We start from the raw sequence: 23,729 nt of genomic DNA on the forward strand, positions 1-23,729 counted from the left end.
ATCATTAAAGAGACTAAGCCGAAAAGAATTAATGAATAATAATTTCATAACACAGCCTCTTGCGATAAGCTAATCGCAACATTTCAAATTGCGATTACGATTCAATTCCGATTAATCGTACAGCCCTATACCCCTACCCAAACCCTAAACCCAATCATAACAGTACTGTAAAAATATTCATTATTGTTATACAATGTCACAAAAATGATTTGATGTGCACACCCGCAACTGTATAACAATACTAACCACTGAGCCACAGTGCCACCCTATTGGATATTCATTCATTCATTTTCTTTTCGGCTTAGTCTCTTTATTAATATGGGGTCGCCACATCGGAATGAACCGACAACTTATCCAGCATATGTTTTACACAGCGGATGCCCTTCCAGCTGCAACCCATCTCTCAGAAACATCCATACACACTCATTCACACTCATACACTACGGACAACTTAGCCGACCCAATTCACCTGTACTGCATGTCTATGGACTGTGGGGCAAACCGGAACACCCAGAGGAAACCCACGTGAATGCAGGGAAAACATGCAAACTCCACACAGAAATGCCAACTGACCCATCCGAGGCTCGAACCATCGACCTTCTTGCTGTGAGGCAACAGCACTACCTACTGCGCCACTGTGTCGCCTATTGGATATTCAATTGATTATAAAACATAATAAATCCTGTTAATTAAATGTTTATTCATAACTACACAGTACAATATCAAGCAAAAAAATGTATTTCATACTAGTTCAAATCTAGCTCTCTGACATTCCAAGAATGCAGCTAATACCTTTAAAATAAAGACTTGCTCAAACCTCCAGCGCTCCTTAATGCATGGAGATGACATTTACTATTTCCTGAATCTGTAAGACACTATGGTCTCTTAACTCTGAATTTTTTATCATCTTTCATCAAACCTAGGTGTGCATTATCCTCTCCCACAATCCTTAGCAGGATCCCTGAACTCGTGACATGACACCGCCCGCTTTCATCAGTCATCAGCGGCCAGAATAGTCTGAAAAATACAGCTCCTTTTAAATGCTGAGAAGGAATCCAATGAATTAGTAATACATTTACATGAGCAGAGAGCAAGTGCAGGTAAAGAAATTACTCTCCTCATGTCGTGGCAAATACTCTTTTCCTGTCTGACTATATGCTGGTGGAAAAGGGCATCTGAAAGATATTAAATGTGAGGCCACTTAATGGAAAGGTGAGATATAAAAACATATCCCAAAAAGCTTTTCGATGTAAAGAAACTAATTCTGTTAAAGATGCTGATCAAACTGTCAGGCTTTCATTATGGTACAGTACCTTTTACCAGCCATGCACTATAGGTAATAAAGTTTTAAAATACCTCGAAATATCAAATTCATACCAAACTTAAACCTTCAGACTTTAATAGCCACATTTATTAGGAAAATTGTAAAAACGGTATTCCTGTATAAGCATATTATGTACAAATATAGCACTATTACAGTATTAGTATTCATAAAACAGTAGTAAAATATTAAACTTAAAAAAGATCTCTTTGTTCAGATCATATTTGTGTGTTGAGTCAGTTTTCATTGCAGCTCAATTAGGCAATCATTTGGTGTTCATAGTATATTTCAAAATATAAAGCTTTAGAAAATATCTATACTTAATGTTAGTGCTGAGAGATCAATTAAACAGGAATCGAAATCAACGTTCAGAACCAATTCAATAATTTATTAATTTTCTTTTCGGCTTAGTCCCTTCGTTAATCCGGGGTCGCCACAGTAGAATGAACCACCAACTTATCCAGCGCGTTTTACGCAGCGGATGCACTTCCAGCCACAACCCCTATCTGGGAAATCCACACACATTCCTTCACACTCATACACCACTGACAATTTAGCCTACCCAATTCACCTGTACCACATGTCTTTGGACTGTGGGGGAAACCGGAGCACCCCACGCGAACACAGGGAGATCATGCAAACTCCACACAGAAACGCCAACTGACCCAGCCAAGGCTTGAACCAGTGACCTTCTTGCTTTGAGGCGACAGCACTACCTACTGCACCACTGCATTGCCATTCAAAACCAATAATCGATCTAATTCTTCCAGATCAATTTCTTTCGATTATTTTCTCTACTGCGTGCGGAGTCACGTGACCTCGCTCTATTAAGGCTGATTTATACTTCTGTGTCAAGCGCACATGTATGTTCAGGCTTAGCCTTCATGAAGTCGCATAAAAAAAATCTAACAACATGTTGCGACGATACAAAGCGCAAACTCTGTTATTGGTCAGTTTGGTAGTGGTGACAAGCATTGGCGGCGTGGAGAGCCGCAAGTCTGTTGGAGCAAGTGTTTACAAGTGTCGAGTCGGTCAAGTAACGTGGAGGAGCTCCGTATGGAAACTTTTGTTTTGTGTTTACCTTATGATTAAAGTTGTTTAACGGCACACAACATCATAAAAAGTTCATTAATATTAGGTTAGGTTTAGGATGTGACGTGAGGTGACCAAAATACAATATCTAGCCAGCATCTAAGGACAACGTTATTATGGTGTCCAATAACAATGTCAAATGACATTGATATTTCCTTGACTGGGTTGTGTTAAAAAGTGACCAAAATCCAACGTCGAGCCAACATCTTGAACCAACGTCATATTGATGTCAAATACCAACATTTATTCGTCAGGTATGGCAATTAAATGTCTGATGGACGTCATAGTGCTAACATCTACACAACACCAAGCTGTAACATCATTAGAAATTGATTTTTGGTTGATTTTAGGTTGGACGATGGACATTGATGTCGGTTCTGACATAAACCAGATTTTCATTTCCAAACAAAATGCAACGTCCCCACAACATTGTGGTACAACGTCAATCTGACATCATGTTGACATCCTATGCTTGCTGGGATTTATCTGCTTAATAAGTTAATAAGAAGAGTGTAAGTGTAACTCCAGCACTTTGATTAGCGATAGCCTGATGGTTGGCCAATAGTTGACTTGGTGTCTTGGTGATTCAGAGACTTAACGTTTTCCAGAGCCCACCTATGAAGTCCTGCAATCACACTTTTGTAGTCAGTAAAACTTAGCACCTAACCACACTTATTTCAAAAATGACCTATTTCCGCAATTCTTGCCTTAAAAGTTGCGGCACATGAAATACATTGGAAGCAGACATTCTCCTTTTTAAAGTACACATATTACAAACTACCATTCCTCTGGTCTGGATTATCCATTGTCTCCTTAATAGGCCTGGTCATCTGTGCAGAGACAAATTCAACATGAAGGTTACGAGTACAAAGCTCTGTGGCACACAAACTAAAAATTCCCTCGAGCAGCAGTAAAGAAAAGAAAGTGAACCACAGCCTCAGCTGACAGCTAAAGCCCCTCAGATCTCCAATAGGCCCCCTCATTGTCCTAAAAGCCAGCCGCCCCCACAATAAACGGTTTTAATAACATATCACAATCCCCAAGCGTACTTCGCCTTTGTTTTCCACATGTAACCAGTTCTAATTAGGCAATGTGCTGCAAAACTTACTGAGGTCTGGCTGCCTCAGATCACAATAGCTAGTTGTGTCTTCTACCACAGCTGTAATTAATGAGAAAACCAGGCAACTCTTTCATGAAAACTGGAAGATTTGGGATAGGAGGGTGGGGGGTGGGGGGGGGACATCACTTTGAGAATATATGGCTTAAAGCCTGTCAGATAGACCTTGTAGTTCTCATCATCTGTGACAAAAAGCCTGATCTCTGTCTGTGCTGATGCAACCTGGTTCATATTAGTATAAAAAAAACTAAATCATTTTAGAGAAATCAAAAGCCATGAAGAACATCTACAACAGAGGAACCATGACTGATCATCAAAATACGGTGTGACACTCATATCTCTGCAGAACCAGACAGGATGTGCTTCATTTATATGGGACACAAAAGTAAAATAAAACATGTAACATAAAATGGTCCAAGTGATAGCAAAAAAAATAAATCTATGAACGTGAAAAAAACTGACCAGGTTGTCAGATTTCATTGAAATAGGAAATAATAATAGTAATAGCAGTCAAAATATTTAAGAAGTCGAAATATATACACTCAACGACTTTTGCTGCTCGTTCAAAACACTTACTTAAAATTCTAACACAACACAATTCTTACTTTTTCGGACAACTTAAAAGTTTGTAAATTTGTAAAAACCATTAAGTTAATCAATTTGTGTTGGGACAACATAAAGAAATTCAGTATTTTCTTATAGTGTATGTAGTAGGGATGCTCATTTCGGTTAATTCTGCCAACCATCAACCGCCGCTCGTTAACCGAATATAAACCGCTAGCTGGTCAGATTAATATTAAATAATTATTTACTTTTAAAAAAAAATGTACATTATTTTATATTTATGTATATATTTTACCTTAAACTGATACCATTAATCGATTAAAAACATATAATAAAAATATATATTATATACTATACATTCAATTAGATATGTATCTTAAATAAGATATAAAGATAACTTCCTAAAGATTTAATAAGCACCCAGTATTTTAAATTCACAAACTCCACATATGAAGTAACATTTTACAATATATTTTAATCTTAGGTTGTGATAAATGTATGTTAACTTACTATTACGTTACTGTAAGCAATTTAACATATTCACCCTTGTTGTGAAGTGTTATGTACTTCCTCCTATTTGCGTCATGCTAATTTCTGGACTGGAAATTTAAAGTAGATGCCTTCCGGCAGGCAAACTTGATCAAGAGGCAAATTCATTCGATATTAGATATCAATAACATTTATCTGCTTTAATAAGTTAATGAGAAGATTGTAAACCTGACACCAATTACATTAACAAACTCCAGCAATCTGATTAGCAGTAATTCAGTATTACACAAGAAAACCTACAGCCTAATGGAAACATCCCAGCGGCCTCAGATATGTAATAAAATAAACTCTCTATGAGCTATGGTTCATTTGCAGCTCTTGTTAAATGTGATAATTGCAATTACACCACCCACTGAATAAACAAGCAATTAACACTGCTTCTTTAAAACAAATGAACAAGTTTTACTGATTATATTTTAAAGAGAAAGCATGTTGTAAACCTTTTAAATTGTTCTCAATAAACTTTGGTCTAAAAAAAAAATATGTTGGTCCAGCAAACACTTGCATGTAGATCAGGGGTGCCTAAACTTCTTCCTACAAAGGGCCAAAAGCAAACTTGATTGAGAGCTGTGGACCGAATATATTAACGCTTATGTATTACATTTCCCATTGGTAATTTCCTCATTTATTTTGTAATGTTTAACAATAAATAATTTTTTTTTTTTTACAAATATTAACCAATGCAGTATAATTTTTATAAAGTTATAATAAACTTATTACAGTAAAAACAGCATAAACAATCTCCTTTATAACACAATAGAGGTCAATGCTGAATACATTAGTCGACCTGCTCCTGCTGCTACTTCTGTCTGTCAAGTAACAGTATTTACATTTTAGAAGTCTTATTTATTTACAACATTTAATTGAATCCTTTAATCTCACTTGGCTTTTTTACATCTCAGCAATAAAACAGAAAAAATAAAATGTACGTTAAATTTGAAATGACAATCTGTCAAAGGCATTCCCCCCAAACACCTTCCCACCCATCTCCCTCTCTTTTCAGATGGGATGGTGGGCCAAATCAAAGGTTACCATGGGTCTACTTTGGGAATCTCTGATTTAGATAAACATCCTAATTTTGGTGTAAAAAGAAAGACTGCTACATGTTTCTTATTGAATAATCGCTTATTATTTTCATACAAAGTGTTTCCTTCTGTCTGAGTGGTTCTGAGATGATAATAGCAGTCATAATATTAAAGTAGTCAAAATATATATGCTAAAAAAAATGACTTTCGTTGTTTGTTCAAACTACTTATTTAAAATTAGTTGAAACAACTGAAATGTTACCTTTTTTTAGACAACTTAATTGTTTTATGTCTAATCCACATGCATTTGTAAAATCCGTAAAAGTTAACTTAATCAATTTGTGTTTAGACAACATGAAGGAATTCAGCATTTTCAGCATGAGCATTTTAGATAAACATCCTAATTTTGGTCTTATTTATGTGTAAAAAGAAAAACTTCTACATGTTTCTAATCAAATAATCACATATTATTTTCATACAAAGTGTTTCTATCTGTCTGAATGTTTCTCAGATGGAAATAATAATAACAGCAGTCATAATGTTTAAGTAGCCAAAATATATACACTCAAAAAATGACTTTCATTGCTTGTTCAAACTGCTTATTTAGAATTAGTCGAAACAACAAAATTCTTACATTTTTCGGACAACTTAACCGAAAAATGCGCTCCTTAAAAATATATTATTGGCCCAAATCTTGGATTGAATAATTCACTGACACTACTCTGATAAATAGTAAAAAGCTAATAAAATATTAATAATAACCTACGGATAAAAAGTCAACCAAGTGGTTATGATGCCTGTTAATGGGTTAATTGTTTTATGTCCAATCCACGTGCATTTGTAAAATAAAAATAAATAACCTTAATCAATTTGTGTTGGGACAACATGAAGCAATTCAGCATTTTCAGACCTTGCATGTTAGATAAACATTCTAATTTTAGCCTAATTCATGTGTAAAATGAAAGACTGCCTAATGATTCTAATCAAATAATCACATATTAATTTTTATACAAAGTGTTTTCTTCTATCTGAGTGGTTCTGAGAAGGAAATAATAATAACAGCAGTCATAATGTTTAAGTAGTCAAAATATATACACTCAAAAAATGGCTTTCATTGCTTGTTTAAACTACTAATTTAGTTGTAACAACACAACTTACTTTTTTCGGACAACTTAATTGTTTTATGTCCAATCCACCTACATTTGTAAAATCCATAAAGTTCATAAGTCAGTGGTTCTCAAACTGTGGTACTAGTGGTACGCGGGCTTCCTCCTAGTGGTACGCGGAGGAATCGCTGAATAATGAAAGAAACAATTAACACTTTTAATCCTTTAATGCGTAATATAACATTGATGTGATCAGCATTGGCTGTTTTGTGAAGCGTACGATCACAACGCTGTGCTTAGAGTGTTTATTTTAGTGCATTGTGTCATAAGCTGCTGAAAATCTGGGGGCTGTTCCAGAAAGCAGGTTATGTGACATACCCGGGTAAGTTTGAGAGTAAGTAGGTGGATAACCTCAACTTTGGTTCCAAAATCAGAGGTAACTTCTGGGTATGTTAAGTAGCCATAGCAACTTACTCTCTGAAGATAACCTGCTCCGGAGCAGGTTATGTTCAGAGAGTAAGTTGCTATGTTTAAGAGTTTGTCTGTTTCAGAAAGTTTACTGAGCATTGCGTGCTCTTTTGATGGGAATGTTTATGGATGTGGACACACAGATACAAGTTTTTTCGTTGTGAGAGGGTTATAAGTGCATAGTTTTTTTCATAACCAAATTCATAATGTTAATGTATTTAACAAACCTTTTTGAAATCAAATGTGACAAATCCCGGGTCTGCGCTTACCATAAAAAACATTCAGTGCAGCTCTCTGTATTTGCGTCAGGGCATTTTAGGCAACTGTAAAATGTGGCAGTAGGACCACCTGTACAGTATGCCTGGCACTGAACTGTTTTTTACACTTTTGTACAGTTCCTTGGTCATAAATCACTGCGTATCATTACACAGATGATTCAGAGCACGGCAATAGTGTAGTGGACAGTGCGTCGTTAAAGAACAACGGTGCGCACAACGGAGCGAGTTCGAATCTCACTTACAGATCTTGTGTTTTTTCTCTCCTTCTGCACCCTCACATTTTTCTGTATAATATTATAGGTGGCAGCTTTGTCTTTTGTAGGAAAATATATCTTTAATTTAAGATGTAGGACGTCGTTCTTATATATACATTCACGCACACACACCTACATTTTTTAATATAATATTTTTTTCAGGGTTTCTAAATGCTATTGTGTGCATTAATTGCAGCCGATTTTAAAGCTCCATCAGTCACTAAAGGACACTGATAATATAAAATTTGTCCAAAGTATAAGTGTGCAGGTGCAACTTAATTTTCTATCCTTAATCTTGGTGTGAACTTATTGCTGCTTCCACCTACCAGCTCATATGTGATGACCCCACCTCATCACTATGTTGAGGCTAAATGGCTGATTTTCAGGAAGTAATGATTCAAGTGTATAACACAAATATAGTAAAAAAAACTATAAAGCAAATGTTGCTTTACACAATGTTTATTTTTATTATATTTGTATTATAAAATAGAATCATTACTGGGCACTACATTGTTACTTGCTGGAGGACAAAAGATACCCTTTTCTGCCTTATACGATGACACGTACCTGCAGCCTGACCCAGAGGAAATCTCAGTGACCCAAGCAGACAAAACAGATGGAAGAGTGCTAAAAATATATAATTAGTCAAAAAAACATGTTTAATCAAATACTTTGGTCTGTTCATTTCTTCATTTCCTGAAATAAAATGAATGATTTTGTACACTGCTTTATACACACCTTTCAACGTGTAACATATTTTTCATATACATTTCTCACCTTAAGTTGATGCTCATGTGACTTTATCTTTGAAGATGGACCTTATACAGCTACTTTAGAATTTAAATATGTAGATAAAAGATTTTGTGATCCAAGAGTAATATTCAAATATGGAAAAGTGCAGAAAATTATTACACTGCTTGTTAGTTGAGGCAGAAGGAACTTCGGCTGCATGCAAAATAAAAAGAACCTAAAGCTATCTGACAACAATCACTTACAACAGTAACAGAGTGTGTGGTTTAAGTCAAAAACTCAACCACTGAAAAGCCTTTATTATAGGACACAGCAGTTAGACTAGCCTCTTTCTATTAGCTGCATGTCAGAAAGAATATTCTAGAGTGTTAAATAAAGAGCTCCAGTAATTAAATATTACCTTTTATGATAATGTTTCTGTGTTTAATGACTTTGGACAGAGTTCTAGCTCCAGAAAGATTACAATTTCTATAAGCCTTATTAGTCAATACACATATTGTGGCCTTAAGAAATTAATGGCAAGAAAAATAAATGCATGAATGGTTACACAACATACTTAAAAAGGATGTTAAAGAGTATTTTAATTTATCATTACAATAAAATGGAGGGTGGCATGTGTAATTTAATGAACTAACAAACTTTCTTATTATTTATTTTTTCTTTTCTTATCTATTTCTTATTCTATATTTCTTTCCTTCGTTGAAGCAGATGTGTAATATCTGTGTTTAAAACCTCCAGCTTCGCCTCTGTAAAGTGCGTTGCCCTTTTTTTTCTCACCGTGACTTTCTATGGTGACTCGTGAATCCGGCGATCTACTGAAAATGCCTTCAGGTGTGTGCCGTGCACGCGCATTAACCCGCGGTTATCTTCAGGAGGTTGATTTAACTAACTCTTGTCACCTGTTTTGGAACCAACATACTCGCGGTAAGCAGGTTTTGGGTAAATCAACTGAGAGTTTAGGTTTTAGCAGATGGTAAGTTAACCCAGCTTTCTGGAATACCCCCCAGTTTCCGAAGTTTAAGAATTGATTCTGAAGCGTGATTTGACTGACATGAAAAGTGGCCAATCACAGTCGACCTTGTCTAGTTGCGTGAAACGTAAGGGCGGGACAAAGGCTTTCTGTGTTGCAGAGACAGAAAAAACAACTTAAAAACAAATGTTTTGTTGGAATAATGCTTCTCGGATGTTTTCACTATAGAGATGTCTAGCAGAGTAATTAAACTGCGGACATATTTCCTGCCTTTTTGATGATCTACAAACACATTTCGCTCTCCGACAGCCAGTCGACTCGCCTCTGACCTGTCACTCCTCTAAATACATTCTGAATGGCGGCGCGGGAATGCAGGTATTGCGCAATTACTCATTTCTACAAATGTGGCGTGTGCTTTATTTTAACAAGAGAGCGCATTAATGTACGCAAATCGCTAAAACAGATATGCGAGCTCTTAAATAGGCTTTTTTCAAATGAACAGCAAGTCCTCTCATGATCGCCTGTGTGCTCAGATTGAATACAATCGCGATCTCTCCACTATTAAAGTAGACATTATTTATCTTTGCTCCTTAACTAAATTTAGTCAAAAGTATTCAAAGTTATCAAATATTTAGAAATAGATTGATGCATGATCGATGACAATGCTAATGGTCTTCTTATTTGGCTGTGTTGTGAAGTGAAACTTACTTTTAGCAAAGGTGGAACATTTTTTATTTCTTTACGACAAAAGAATTATGCTGGAAATGTTTCTGGATGAGGTATTTGTGTGATTTATACATTTAGCTGTATTCTGATCTGTGTTAAAGCATTACAGGTCAAAACAATCCATTGTTAGTCTACTTATTGTTTATTTATCACAATTTACAATAAGGCTCTTAAAGCACTGCTTGATAAATGTAGTATCGTCATATTTCAAATACCTCAAGTAAAATGAAGTCATTTGTTTTATTTTTTTACTGACAGTGTACTTGTATTTTTTTACGTTTCTATTTTAGATTAAGATCAAGTGTAAAATAAAATCTACATGTGATGTACAGCTATTTAAGAAACAAATTTGCCATATTGTAAAGAAAATAGTGTAAAATATGTAAATAAAAGGCTAAATTTAAATCTTTTTACCATATACTTTAATTTAACCTTTCAAAGCTTAAAAATATATATTTTTAAAAATGGGCAAAAAGTGTCTTTATGCCCTTAAAGATTATTTGGTAGTTTTACCAGTGCTATTGAAAAAGATTAATTGTCATGAAAGGAAAAATTGACTATACTTCCTTTGTTAGTGCAAATTATACATGTAGCTTTGGAATGTAAGCAATCAAACCATTAAATCAGGTTTACACTTAAAAAAAAAGTGATTTCATAATGAAAATCAGATTTTTTTTCAAAAGTAACCAACTAGTACTTTTTAAAAGAGTAATTTGTACTTTTACCTAATATTAGTATTATTTACTAAAAAAAATTTATTTTAGCAGTGTAATAGTATTTTTACTTGAGTACAAAAAAGATTTCACAAGCACTTAGTGCAGGTTTATTATATTATTAATATATGATTCATAAATATTATTATTAATGGTTTTTATTTGTATCTATTCCTATGCAATGTTTTATGGGTTGCTGAGAATACATTTCAGGTCTTCAATACATAGCATGTCAGTCTTAAAAAAAATAGGTGCTGGAATTGATTTTTATTAGGCTGTGCCTGTATGAATCCTGTCATGTACATTTAACATTTATTTCAAGATTTGTCTGAAAGTGTATGAATATGACATATAGCCTATATTTATAAGGTCCAAGCAGCATTTCCAGCTTTTGATGAATAGGCTACTATGAATACTTTAGATTTAAGTACAGCAGTTTTCTTTTTACTTTTTAAGAACAGCGCCATTTTTTTATGAACTTTTAAGACCACATTTTAATTAAAACTTTTTTTTTTATCTGCAAGCACAGTTAATGTTCAGACTATTTCAAATGTTTAAAGTGACTGACAATAATACATATTCTTACTAATGGGAAGTAATCTGCATCGTTTTAAAACTGTGCACACCTGTAGCTGCTTAATTAGGCTTACGACGCTATTTTTTAATACTGGTTAAAAAATAGCGTCGTAAGGTGGTACTTGGAGAGACGAATTTTTTCTAAGGTGGTACTTGGTGAAAAAAGTTTGAGAACCACTGATCTAAGTTAATCAATTTGTGTTGAGAAAACATGAAGCACGTCAGCATTTTCAGCACCTGCATGTCAGATAAACATCCTAATTTTGGCCTAATTTATGTGTAAAAAGAAAGACTTCTACATGTGTTTCTAATCAAATAACCACATATTATTTTCATACAAAGTGTTTCTGTCTGAGTGGTTCTGAGAGAGAACAAATAGTTTAATTAATCTACCTGTTGTATTGAAGTTACACACAGTGCTTCAATTCACCCGTTTTCATCTTCTTCTTCGCGCTGCAGACGTTTGACTTCCACATGTAAACTAAAAGTCAAAATAAACACTTAAATCACTGCCCTGTCACTTTCTCGTTATTTCTAAACACCCGCTCCACCGTCTCTCTCTCCCGCCTCAACCGAATGTTGTTCACATCCTGCTAACAGACTGACAGACAGCGCAGCGAACCAATGATCGTTCAGAACTCGAAACATTGCTGATTTGACGACCAATAGGGAACCGAGTTGCAGTCAGATAGGTGGGACTCTTTTAGAGAAAGGTGCAGGTCTCCATGGGAACATGCCAAACACACACACACACAGAGCAGCAGATGAAAATGTCTTCATCCCTGGAGTACAGCGCTTGAAAAAAGTCTCTTGTTAGTAACCTGTACATTTGTCACAATTTATAAACTTAAGATATTGTAGAGGTTTTGTTTCAATAAGTAAATAACAGATTTTGTACACTATAACACATTAAGATGATATGCTAATGTGTGAAACAAGGAGATGGTGAGTCTCCAAGTCTTATAAATCATACAGGATTTATTTTTTCTTCAGAATAAATAGGGTTAGGTGTAAGGCAATATACAATACAATTTGTAGAGTGTAAAAACAATGGAAACCTATGTCCCCACAATTTATTAACAGTTTACAACCTGTGTGTGTGTATGTATTATATATTAGGGCAGGGCAAAGATTAATAGCATCCAAAATACATGTTTGTTTTGACATAATATATGTCTGTGTATTATTTTTATATATCTATTATGTACAGTATGTTATACACACATACATATGTATACACACATACATAAAAACTATAGACAGACTATACATACATAAAACTATACATACATAAAATCATACAAAACGAATTTTGTTACATAGTTGCAATCATAATTAGTAACCCCCCTGAATTATTAGCCCCCCTGTTATTTTTTTCCTCAATTTCTATTTAACAAAGAGAAGATTTTTTTTAACACATTTTTAAACATAATAGTTCTAATAACTAATTTCTAATAATATTTTATTTTTGCCATGATGACAGTACATAATAATAGACTGGATATTTTTCAAGACACTTTTTTACACCTTAAAGTGACATAATTTTTACCTTAAAATGGTTTTTAAGGCCAGGCCAGAATCACAGTGGCAGGCCACTGGGAAATGTCCCGGTGCTCCCTATGGCCAGCCCCTGTATATATCTCCAATTTCTTTCTGGGTTTCTTCAAGGCATTATTTTATTTAGAGTTACTACCTGGGCAAATTGAGGTTGCAAAAAGCATTGAAAAAAATCAAATTTGAACCAATATGTATTTGAGAAAAATATATTTTCTAATGACTTTTTACTCGTTTTCATTTGTTTTATTTTTTAATGAAATGTAAGTTTTGAGATTTTTCTTCGCTCATATAGATCAACGGTGTCGATAATTTGACCACAGCAGTCTATATGAGGACAAAAGTGTTCTTTATGTCAGGGACATAATGTATATAAATATGTATGTAAAAATATACATTTCAAGATGCACCGAACAACACAGAAAGTTTTAAAATTAAGAAAAAGGTAAATATCAAATGTATTACCCTAAAATATAGTCCTACCACAATTTTTGGTGCCATGCAAGTCTTGGCCTGACCAACAGTACACATACTGTACATACATACAATCTAAAAAACATAGGGTTAAAAACTACCTTAATTGGGTTGTTTTTAACCCTATACTGCAGGGTAAATATGGGACAGAACACATCAGGAGTTAAATTAACCTAAGTACTTGGGTTATTATTTTTAACCCCATAAATAGTTTGTTTTTCTACCCAATTATTGGTTATTTTTAACTTAAATAGTAGGTTAATTTGATCAAAAAAATGCCTTCGAAAGATGACCCAGCAATTGTGTTGTTTTGACTCGGCATCACTGAAACACGATGAGGGACGCGCAGCTTTGATTACAGGTGTACAAAAGGTGCTAGTAAAAAAATTTTTGATTCAGAAAGGTCTAAATACGGGCCGCTATGAGCATAAATCTCATTTTAATCATCTGAAAATGCAAGGAATCTGCGTTTAGGTTACACTATTTTCATTGCATTTAAATTAATTAATTAATAATAATTTAAATTAATTAGTTAAACCCAAAGAGCTGGGTTGAAACTACCCAAGACTTTGAAAATCACCAAAATGCCTCAACCCAAGATTTTTGGGTAGAAAAAATAACCCCATATTTTTTAGAGTGTAGGCCTACAGTATATAGCTTATTCTCATAACAATTTTCTTTCAAAAATATCAGGAAAAAAATGGTTGTATACATTTTTATTTTTGTCAGCAAATGGTAATTGTTCAGAATAACTAATGTTTTCAGGTTATTCCAACAGTTATAGATTTTTATTCCACCAAAAATGTATTTCTTCTATGTCCGAAAACATAAAAGAAAAATATAAATGACTTTAAAATTAACTTAAAAACAAATTTTGTTTTGATACAAATGTTTTCAAACTATAAACTATAAATTCAGACAAAACCAGACTTTTCAAGTGGTCTTTTAATTTTTTTCTATGGCTTAATGTACTGCTTCAATAAGTCAGATATCTTACTTGTACTGTAGCAGTGCATGGAAACAGCTGCTAATGAGGCATCTAACTGAATCTGATAGCCTAGGGCTCTTAAACAGCTTTTGTTTGAGAATGATAAAATAGGCAAAGTGTTTAATTTTAGGATTTTAGGTGTTAATAACTCAAAATGACTAATACACAGTTGAGTTTTTTTATGAGCCCTTATGCTTGATTAAATTAATTACATATGCTTGCCAGAGCATACGCGTTTATGGGGACATTTAAATGGCTGACATTAAGAATTCATAGAGGTTTTAGCTCTTTTTACTATTATTGATGTTGTTTTGTTGTAAATAGTTGTTTTGTTTGATTACAATTTTCTGTGTTCAGCTGGTAACCTACTTTATGTTGTGTCCAGTTTAATGATCATTCTGAGGTGAACTAGGCTCAGCGCATAAGTCATCATTTATTTTCGTGTGTATTAAAGCATTAATATCATGAACTACAGTAGGTGAAATAAGCATTATTTGGCAGGTACACAATGTGATAAGACATTAATTTTTGGTTAGATTTAGGTCGTGTTGTCAGGTGATCAAAATTCAATGCATGTTTTTTGATGTCCAATAATGACATCAAGTGATGTTGATATTTTTTTTTTTTTTTTTTAGGTTGCTTTGGTACGTAACCAAAATCCAACATTCAGCATCTTAAATCATATTGACGTCAAATACTGACATTTTTTCATCAGGTATGGCAACCAAAATCCAACATCTAATAGATGTCATAGTGGTAATGTTCACACAATGTCAACATCATTAGACATTGATATTTGGTTGTTTTTAGGTTGCGTTAGAAAGTGACCCAAATACAACACCTGTCTGACGTTGGACACGATTTTCATTTTCACCCAAAATCCAACATCCCAAACACATCAATCTAATGTCCTTTTAATGTCCTGTGCCGGCTGGGTAATTTCATAAGTTGCTTTAAATTAACACAGTGCTTAATTTTACTTTTTTTTTAACCATTATTGTTATATAGCATTGATATAATTTATAAATTTGGACCAATTCACCCGAAATGTGTGTGTGTGTGTCTGCTTTAATGATATATGAACATATTTGAAGCATTTGTTATAAACCATTTTGGATTAATAGTTAGAATTACTTTTATTTATAGATTTTTGGGAAAAAAAAAAAAAATGAAGTTTTTTTAGTTTTTCAATACAAATAATATTGTTTTTTTCAAATACAATAAAATAATTCAATAAATTATAATTATTAAATTAATTCATAAATATATTTATTTAAATAACAATAAGGGTTGTTAGGCTACCTGAAATCCAGGTTGTTTTTTTATTGTAAAATAATTTATAAATCAGTACATTTTAGCAAAATATGTTTATATTTTTTCATTAGGAAGTGCATTCGTAAAAGCGTGCGGAGTGGATGTTCAAAGATTACCACTATACACACACTCACAGACACAAAAACACACGATTGTGTGTTTGTGCAGTCCTGATATTCATAATGTAGTGGGGACTGCAAAGGAATAGTCATTCATTCATTCATTTTTTCTTTGGCTTAGTCCCTTTATTTATCAGAGGTTGCTGCATAAAACATATGCTGGAATAGTGGCCGGTTCATTCCGCTGTGGCAGCTTCTGAAAAAGAAACTAAACTAAAGAAAAATTCAATGAAAAGAGAATGTTTTTCTTTGTTTTTTGTTTTGTTTTTTTGTGCCTGCGACATCAAAAAAACTAAGTATTTGCCAGAGGATTGTAAGAAAAGCACACAGTGGATGTGATGTATAACGTTAGCCTTTCTTTATTGTCAGTTATAGGTTGGGGCTGAAGGTGAAATGAAGTCATCAGTTTAATCAGAAGATTACGTGCAAACAAAAGCATTCCTTAGGCTCTGTGAGATTTATCTGGGCAATGAAAGTACATGGCCACCGAAGCCTGTGACTCATGAGCGCACTAAGACTTGGCAATGTCTTTGTTACAAACTGAGATTATTAAAAAGATGTCCCGCAGCAACTCATTATACCATCAGCTTAGGCCATTTTTCTCCTAACCCTTTAATTAAATTCGAATCTTATGAAAAATAAAGAAAAATCAACAGCCATCTAACTGCTGGCCAGCCTGACATTGTGCCAGCAGGCAGGTGCCTTGTCCCTGCTGTGCATCTGTCCCTGCGATGCTTATACAGCTCATTCTCGTGCCCGTTGACCACCGAAATCTGCAGTTTTTCCTCCGGTCCACTCGGTTGTCTGTGTGTGGCTCGTTTATTTCCGCTACACACATGGATCTAGGAATAAATGATTTAATGGAACAGTACATTATACTTCAAAGCGACTACACACCCATCCTTTAAAATCTTTCAGGGCTGCTTTATTGATTTCAAAATTCCTCCGCTTAGTGCTCGAATCTGTCCCATTAACGCTGAATGCTGGTTAGCCGCATACCAATAGTTAATGTTCTCTTTTACAATCAAGACAATGCCATTTTCTATGACATGGCGGTGACAGAATAGCTGTAAAAACACGTCCATTTCTTGAGTGCTTTCTCTCTCTTTGTGTTGTATCTAATTCCACATAAATGAAAGGACATGAAAGTGATTGACTGTGGTGAATAGCTTAGACAGAGAGCGAAAACACAATTATATTGTGTGTAAAACCGTGTCTGTCGTCACTAATTATCGGCTTTGTGAATGTCACTGTTTTGAGAAACAGCTCATCCACAGAGAACTGAGAAGTTAAGCAGGATTTTGTCAGAGCGAATCTTTTTTTTTATTTTTATTTCACATCTTACAACAAAAGACGGTTCGTAAACACATTTTCTCAGCCCTCGTTTGGTAGAACGCTCCGCGAAGCCTGTCATTTGTCTCATTGAAAGATTGCTGTAACTTACGAAAACATTCACAATTGTGTTTAAAGTCAAGGTTGTTCCTAAATGGCGCTCCCCCTTTCGTTTTCTCTAAAGACACAAACTAATAATGGAAACTATCAAATGTTATATACTTTATATAATATTTATATTATAATATTTTGAAGAGCAAAATTACAACGGAAAATGGGCTGGTCGTTTTACCAAGCGGTGACCTCTCCCACCTGCAAAGCAAGGCAAGTTGATTTATATACAACATTTCATACACAGTGGCAATTCAAAGTTTACATAAACAGAAATAAAAGAGACAAGTATGAGAAAAATAAAAGCAAATAATAAAAAATGATTAAAACATATAGAGCCCGCGAAACTACAACACCTAAAGGTTTCATTACACACCTTTTGTATCTTTCACTTTTTTGGGGGAGAGGTCTGGATGCTAGACCTGGTGCAGTTGGCCTGCATGCAATGCTTTGTAATGCCCACACCAGGCCTGGATTGGCTAATCGGGAGGTCCAGGAGAATTCCCAGTGGGCCGGTCTGTTTTTTGGCCGCAAAGGCCGGTGTCCCTAGCTCATGGGACGGCAACCCAAAATGTTGAAAGAGCCATATTGGACCAAAAAAACAAAAAACAAATATGTCTGGAGCCGCAAAAAATGTAAAGCCTTATATAAGCCTTATAATGAAGGAAACACATGCTGAATGTATCTATAGTAGCTATATTAGCCTACTATAAAAATGACTAAGTTGGCTACAAATACATAATGAGTCTTCATGATTAAATAGCCACTGAAATCAGGTGGTTGGTGTTTATTTAGTTGTCATTTAAACACTTCAGCACAGCCTCTGGTCTTTCAGTGGTATTAATTTGATAATTTCTTCTTGTGGTCCATCAGAGTTCACATACCTGCATAAAAGTGCATTGAATATCGGTCACATCACAGGCAATTAAGTACGCTGGCACTGAATTAATGTCCTTGGTTTGCTGATCGGTGATGTTACCTGCCATTTTAATAGCCCTTTCCTTCACCGTCTTAGCGGAGAGAGGTATATCTTTAATTTTTTGTATTATCTTGATTTTGTTTATGAAGTCTGCAAATAGGTGTTCTAATATGTTAATAAATGACTCCATATAGTCACCATCTGTGAACGGTTTTCCATGCTTTATTATCTTACGGTTTGTATACAACAGCCACCTGCCTGGCGTCCCGCCCTGCTGAAGTCTGTGTCGCAGGCTATGACGCTAATCTTCGTTGACAGAAATGTTGAAATTAAATATTAATTCTACACACTTTTACAGCATTTGAAAACGTTAAAAATGTTTGTCCTCCTATAGAAATCATATTAAAACAAAAATATATACTAACCTTCCCCATCTTTTTGAACATTTTTGAAAAAGCTCCAGGGAGCCACAAGGGCAGCGCTTAAGAGCCACATGCGGCTCTAGAGCCGCGGGTTGCTGACCCCTGCCCTAGCTGCTTGCACTCTCAGCAATCCCACTTTTTTCATTTATTTATTTATTTGACTATAGCTTCACTCTTTTTATTAATTATTTTGCTGCAGCTCCGCTCTTTTTATTTACCTTCTCGCAGCCCCGGGAGCAAAATGCAGGCCGCAGGTTAACTAACGTTAATGATGATGATGTAACTATCGACCCCAAACAGCGGCACCTTAGTAAGAATTCGAATAACTAATATTAATGAATAATAAAGCTGCTCAATGAAAATCAGATGATTCACTACATTAATAAATCTGACATCACTTGATCAGAAATCTAAAAAGGGGAGAAAAAAATTAAGCCATCAAAAGAAAGTAATGCTGTGTCTTAAAGATCACAAATCATTACTTCTTTTTTATGCCCACAATTTAAGTGCCATTGTGGACCAGTGTTTAGCACGTTGCGATTCAACGCTGATTACCCGTGTTCGAATCTCACCTGAAAATTTATTATTTTTTTATTAATGTTAGAACATATAATCCATTAGGGCTGTTGAACATTTGAATTTCTAAAGCAGCTGTTTTCTTAAAAAAAGACGTGATAGTGCCATTAGAAACTGAATTTAAATCAGTAGTGAACTGAGGTAGGCCGGTCTGTCTTGAAACTCCAGGGCTGAAAATGAGTCCCACTCCGGCCCTGGCCCACACCTAACCCCACCCCTCACAGTGAGGTCACTAGCTCCATTGAGTGCACTGGGTCTGACATTGCATCCATGAGATATGCAATCTCAGCTTGCATTATCATGGCTGCATCCAGATACTATTGGGCCTACCTTATGTTGTGTTTTGTACAAAAATGTACCTAAATTAGGGGTTTTGCTACATTTACATTGTATTTAATGTGTTTTGAATGTAAATGGCAATTTAAATTGATTAAAAAATGATTGATGTTATGAATGTTTATTAAAACAAGTTATGTAATATCAATATGTTGTAGCCATTGAGAACTGCTGGTATAAATGTCACCTTTTAGGACACATGCCCCCAACCCCCCCTTCTTTTATTTTTATTTTTTTTATAATGCATGTGCAAACATCATTCACATAATACTTGCTGCGTAGCATTTATTACATTGAAACATAAATATACAGCTTACCTGATTCAGTGTGATGGCTGAGCCTGTTTCTGTAAGGACAACATGCTAATCTGTGGTTGGATTCCTGACACGACAAATCGTAAATTTAGTCATTTAGTCATTAAATCGTCGTCCACTGTCAATAAGCATGAGCCATAGCATACTTGCTTTTGATGCACGTACAAACAGAAAATGCTGCTTCGCAAAGTCAAGATCGCAGAGCCCTAACGGTGTGGTTCAAGTCGAACATTGAGTATGTTAACATGGGTACAATACTTTAATACGATTTTAATACGATTAAGACAATACTCTCATTAGAGTCTACCATATAAACAGCGATTTTTGATTACCTTAAAGTCATAACTGAACTAAACAGAAATGGAATAAAGACGTGGAGTATGCAGATTTTAGTGACATTTTTGAAGTAAACACCGCAATCAAACTATTACCGTCATGTAGGACTTTTCGCCGCATTTGTGTCAGTAAAAGACCGCATACACACACACACATCACGAAATGCGGAGGTATTTTAACTTTTTTATTCGGCTTTCCATTAAAACAACACTCTTTCACCTGTCCTTACTTTATATTTGCGTCTAAAACCCCAGTTTGTCAAGGGGACGTGAATGAAATGTTCATGTGTGAAAGTGAAACTTGAAAATGAATTACAGTAAAATTAAAATTAAATTAAAATCGAAAAATTAAAGATGAAACACCCAAAATTACATGAGCCTCTGCAGGAAACGTGAATAGCCTGGTGACGTAACATTCAAAAAGCAACAACTTAATTATATTATTGTCTTATTAAGGTAAATATCTGATGTAAACATAGTCAGTAGTGTCTGAAAAAGTAAATGAAAGATCCAGGAGGGCATCCTGCTGATTTGATTCAGAAGGCCACTTTTTTGTCAGACGGCTCACCGGTCCATTTTATTTGTATGTATTTTACTGGAACGCATTAACTCTACAGGTGCCTGATAGTTAGCTGTGGAACTAACGTTAATCATATTCCCTCTAGTGAACGCATAAAAATTGTCATCATAATTTACTCGAGTACAGTTTGAAACCCCGGCCTTAGATTACTTTCTCTATTTTCATGATCCTTCTACCTACATGATCCTTCCCATTGTCTTACCATACTGTAAAGCCTCTGAAAACACATACAGGCCTCTGATCTCAGTTTTACTTCTTCACAGTCTGCATTTACAGTAGCGCCAAAGAGCATAGAATCACCAAGAGGCGACACTCTTGTGTAATTTGGGAAACAGCCACTAGAGGGCGCGGCGGCCATTTTGGAATGAAAACTCCAATAGAACAACAGCATATTATAAGTCTGTAAAATAAACAATTAAAAGTGCTGATGATTGTGATAATAAGTGTTGTATTGTCGTCTTTCAGGTTGTATCTCTGCTTTAATGTGGTTTTTAAATAAATAAATAAAAAACAAAGCAGCTGCTTGCCATCGCGGCAGTAATGAGATCCAATGGACGGCCAATCACTTTCACTCCAAAATGGCGGAATCCAGAGCTGTTGCAATGGAACGTTCTATTGAGTGTCGCCTCTTGGTCATTCTAAGCGTTTTGGTAGCACTTTCAAGGCAAGATTCAGTTTTATGCCACTTTTAAATTTTGTTGCAGCTGTTTCTGTTTGTTAGCGACAGATGATAGAGGCCATGATCTTTAGCCTCCTTGTTAGAGCAACTGACTCCCATGCGGAAGGTTGGCTGTTCGATCCCAGCTCGGAGCGGATTGGGTGGTGTAGGACCAACAGGTTACACAAAAATGCCACTACATCACTGTTTTAGAAATATTACAATAAAAAAAATGTCTGAAAGACCTGCAAGATTTCTTTCATAATCTACTGTCTTCTCAAAAGTAAAAAAACTAATTATTATTAATAATGATAATAATATTTTTTTTTCTGAATATGTTCTGCCCTAAGGATGAGGTGGAACCATAGACTGTAAAATATATGGACGTAGTATCCGTGACGTCACCCATAGGTTTCTAAAGAGCGCAAAAGAAGCCACAAGTAGGCGCGGCCAACCGTCGCCATTTTGTTCGCGCGTCATCACGCCGACGGCGGGATACCAAACATGGGCAAAGAGGCGGAGAGTGAGCGGAGCTACACGACGCATGTTGCATTTAGGTTGGACCTGGTTCAGACACCTGGTTTACTTTGGGAGAACGCTTAATACTTTATCACTTGTGACTCGTTTGTGTTCTGACCACTTGTGCTTAGTTGTACACTATATCAATAAAGTGTTTAGTCTTTTAAAAACACTGCTGTAATACATTGAGCCACTAAACATTGTTCTTATGATGTTTCTCAACAGGAGGAAAACGCGAATTACATCCAAACACTTCAGATATAGTCTGTATTAGTTAATGTAAGACTATTAATGAAATCCAGCATAACGCTGTATGACAACGCTTCAGATGACTGTTCTAGAGCCTACAGCTAATCAGTCTGACAGATTCTGGAGTGCATTACAGCTCTAAATATAAATATAAACGATAAATGATCTTAAATAAAACAAATACATGTATAGAGATGGTATATAAGTATATAAATTTACTCACATGGGGAACGGAGGCCACGTGAACGGTTTGTGAGCACAATTAAGTGCACTCAGCATGACATTCCATCAAATAATTGTAGGAAACAAGTCCAAAAGGCAGTTGACTGTGTAAAGCCACATAAAACAACACAGAAATACGATAAATATGCCGAGTTCAGTGGCTAATCTGCAGGATTCAGCTGAGGTGACGTAACGGCGACCAGCGAGACCTAGCTGTCACTCAAGTGACCACGCCCTTAATTATGCAAACTTAATATAACTTAATATAAAGGAAAAGGATGAGTTATAAAAAAATTCACCCCCCTCACAGTTGTCATGAAGGGTAATATTAGCTGTATTAACCAAAACTTTTTTTGTACCAGGCTGTAAACACCTTTTTTTCTGCTGTAAAGTTGGCCATTCTAACAGTGGGCTCAATTGAAATTTGCTCTGTTTTGGAGCCAGTAGCGGATAAGGCTAGCAAAATTTCGGATGAATTGCAGTTTTAGTTACTTCCGTATTGGCTTCCTGAGAGAGAGCGGGAGGTTGCCGCTTGGGTGGAACATTTTTTAAAACCAAAACAGCCGCCGTCCAATTATAGTCTTCTATGATTAGTATTTTGCAGTCAAAAACACGACGTTTGTAGAGGAAAAAAAAAAAGAAATAAATGCCATCTGACAGTATGAGTGGATGAATGTTAGAAGGAAGCAACTCTTGGCAGGTGCTTCTCTGATCTGAGGGAAGTCAGATGAAAATAAAGCAGAGAGCGAGACAGGAGGAGGAGGTGGGGGGGAAGTGAATTATCAATCTGCTTTACATTTGAAGGTGATTAGAATTCTTCATTTCTTTTGTGCGGACCTGGGCAGAAAGAGGCGAAACGCTGTGGGGTGACGGGTTAATTGAAGAATAATACCCTTCAGAATGATGGATTTTGGTGACTTGAGATGTCAGAATCCATTATGGGAAATTTAAATTTGCAATTAAAGTAGGAGGTAGGGTACGAGATTCTCTCCTTTTAATTTTCCTTCTCCAATCACCCCCCAGCCCCCCACTTTATTAATAATGCTCCGCATTACATGTCCGGCCACCCTATTACGTTAGCGTCCACTTCCCTATGTTTGGAGGGAACATAAGACTTGATTAATATTCTGATGCGTAAGTACAAGAAGAGGGACCGAGCAGCTTTAACTAACCCACAAGTCCAGACATTCATTTAGCT

General features: G+C 35.4%; 1 protein-coding gene across 16 annotated transcripts in view; it reads right to left on the reverse strand.

Moving 5' to 3' along the window:
- Positions 1–12,090, reverse strand: part of pmfbp1 (polyamine modulated factor 1 binding protein 1) — a 326,759-nt gene extending 314,669 nt beyond the window's left edge. For all 16 annotated transcript variants that reach the window (XR_015496469.1, XR_015496468.1, XR_015496471.1 and 13 more), the window contains exon 1: positions 11,903–12,090. The gene's annotated coding sequence lies outside the window, so the exon portion shown is untranslated. The remainder of the gene's footprint in view (positions 1–11,902) is intronic.
- Positions 12,091–23,729: the final 11,639 nt, after the last annotated feature.

The sequence above is a fragment of the Danio rerio genome, chromosome 7 (assembly GCF_052040795.2).
Source record: "Danio rerio strain M-AB ecotype USA chromosome 7, GRCz13ab, whole genome shotgun sequence".
In the NCBI taxonomy this organism is placed as follows: domain Eukaryota; kingdom Metazoa; phylum Chordata; class Actinopteri; order Cypriniformes; family Danionidae; genus Danio; species Danio rerio.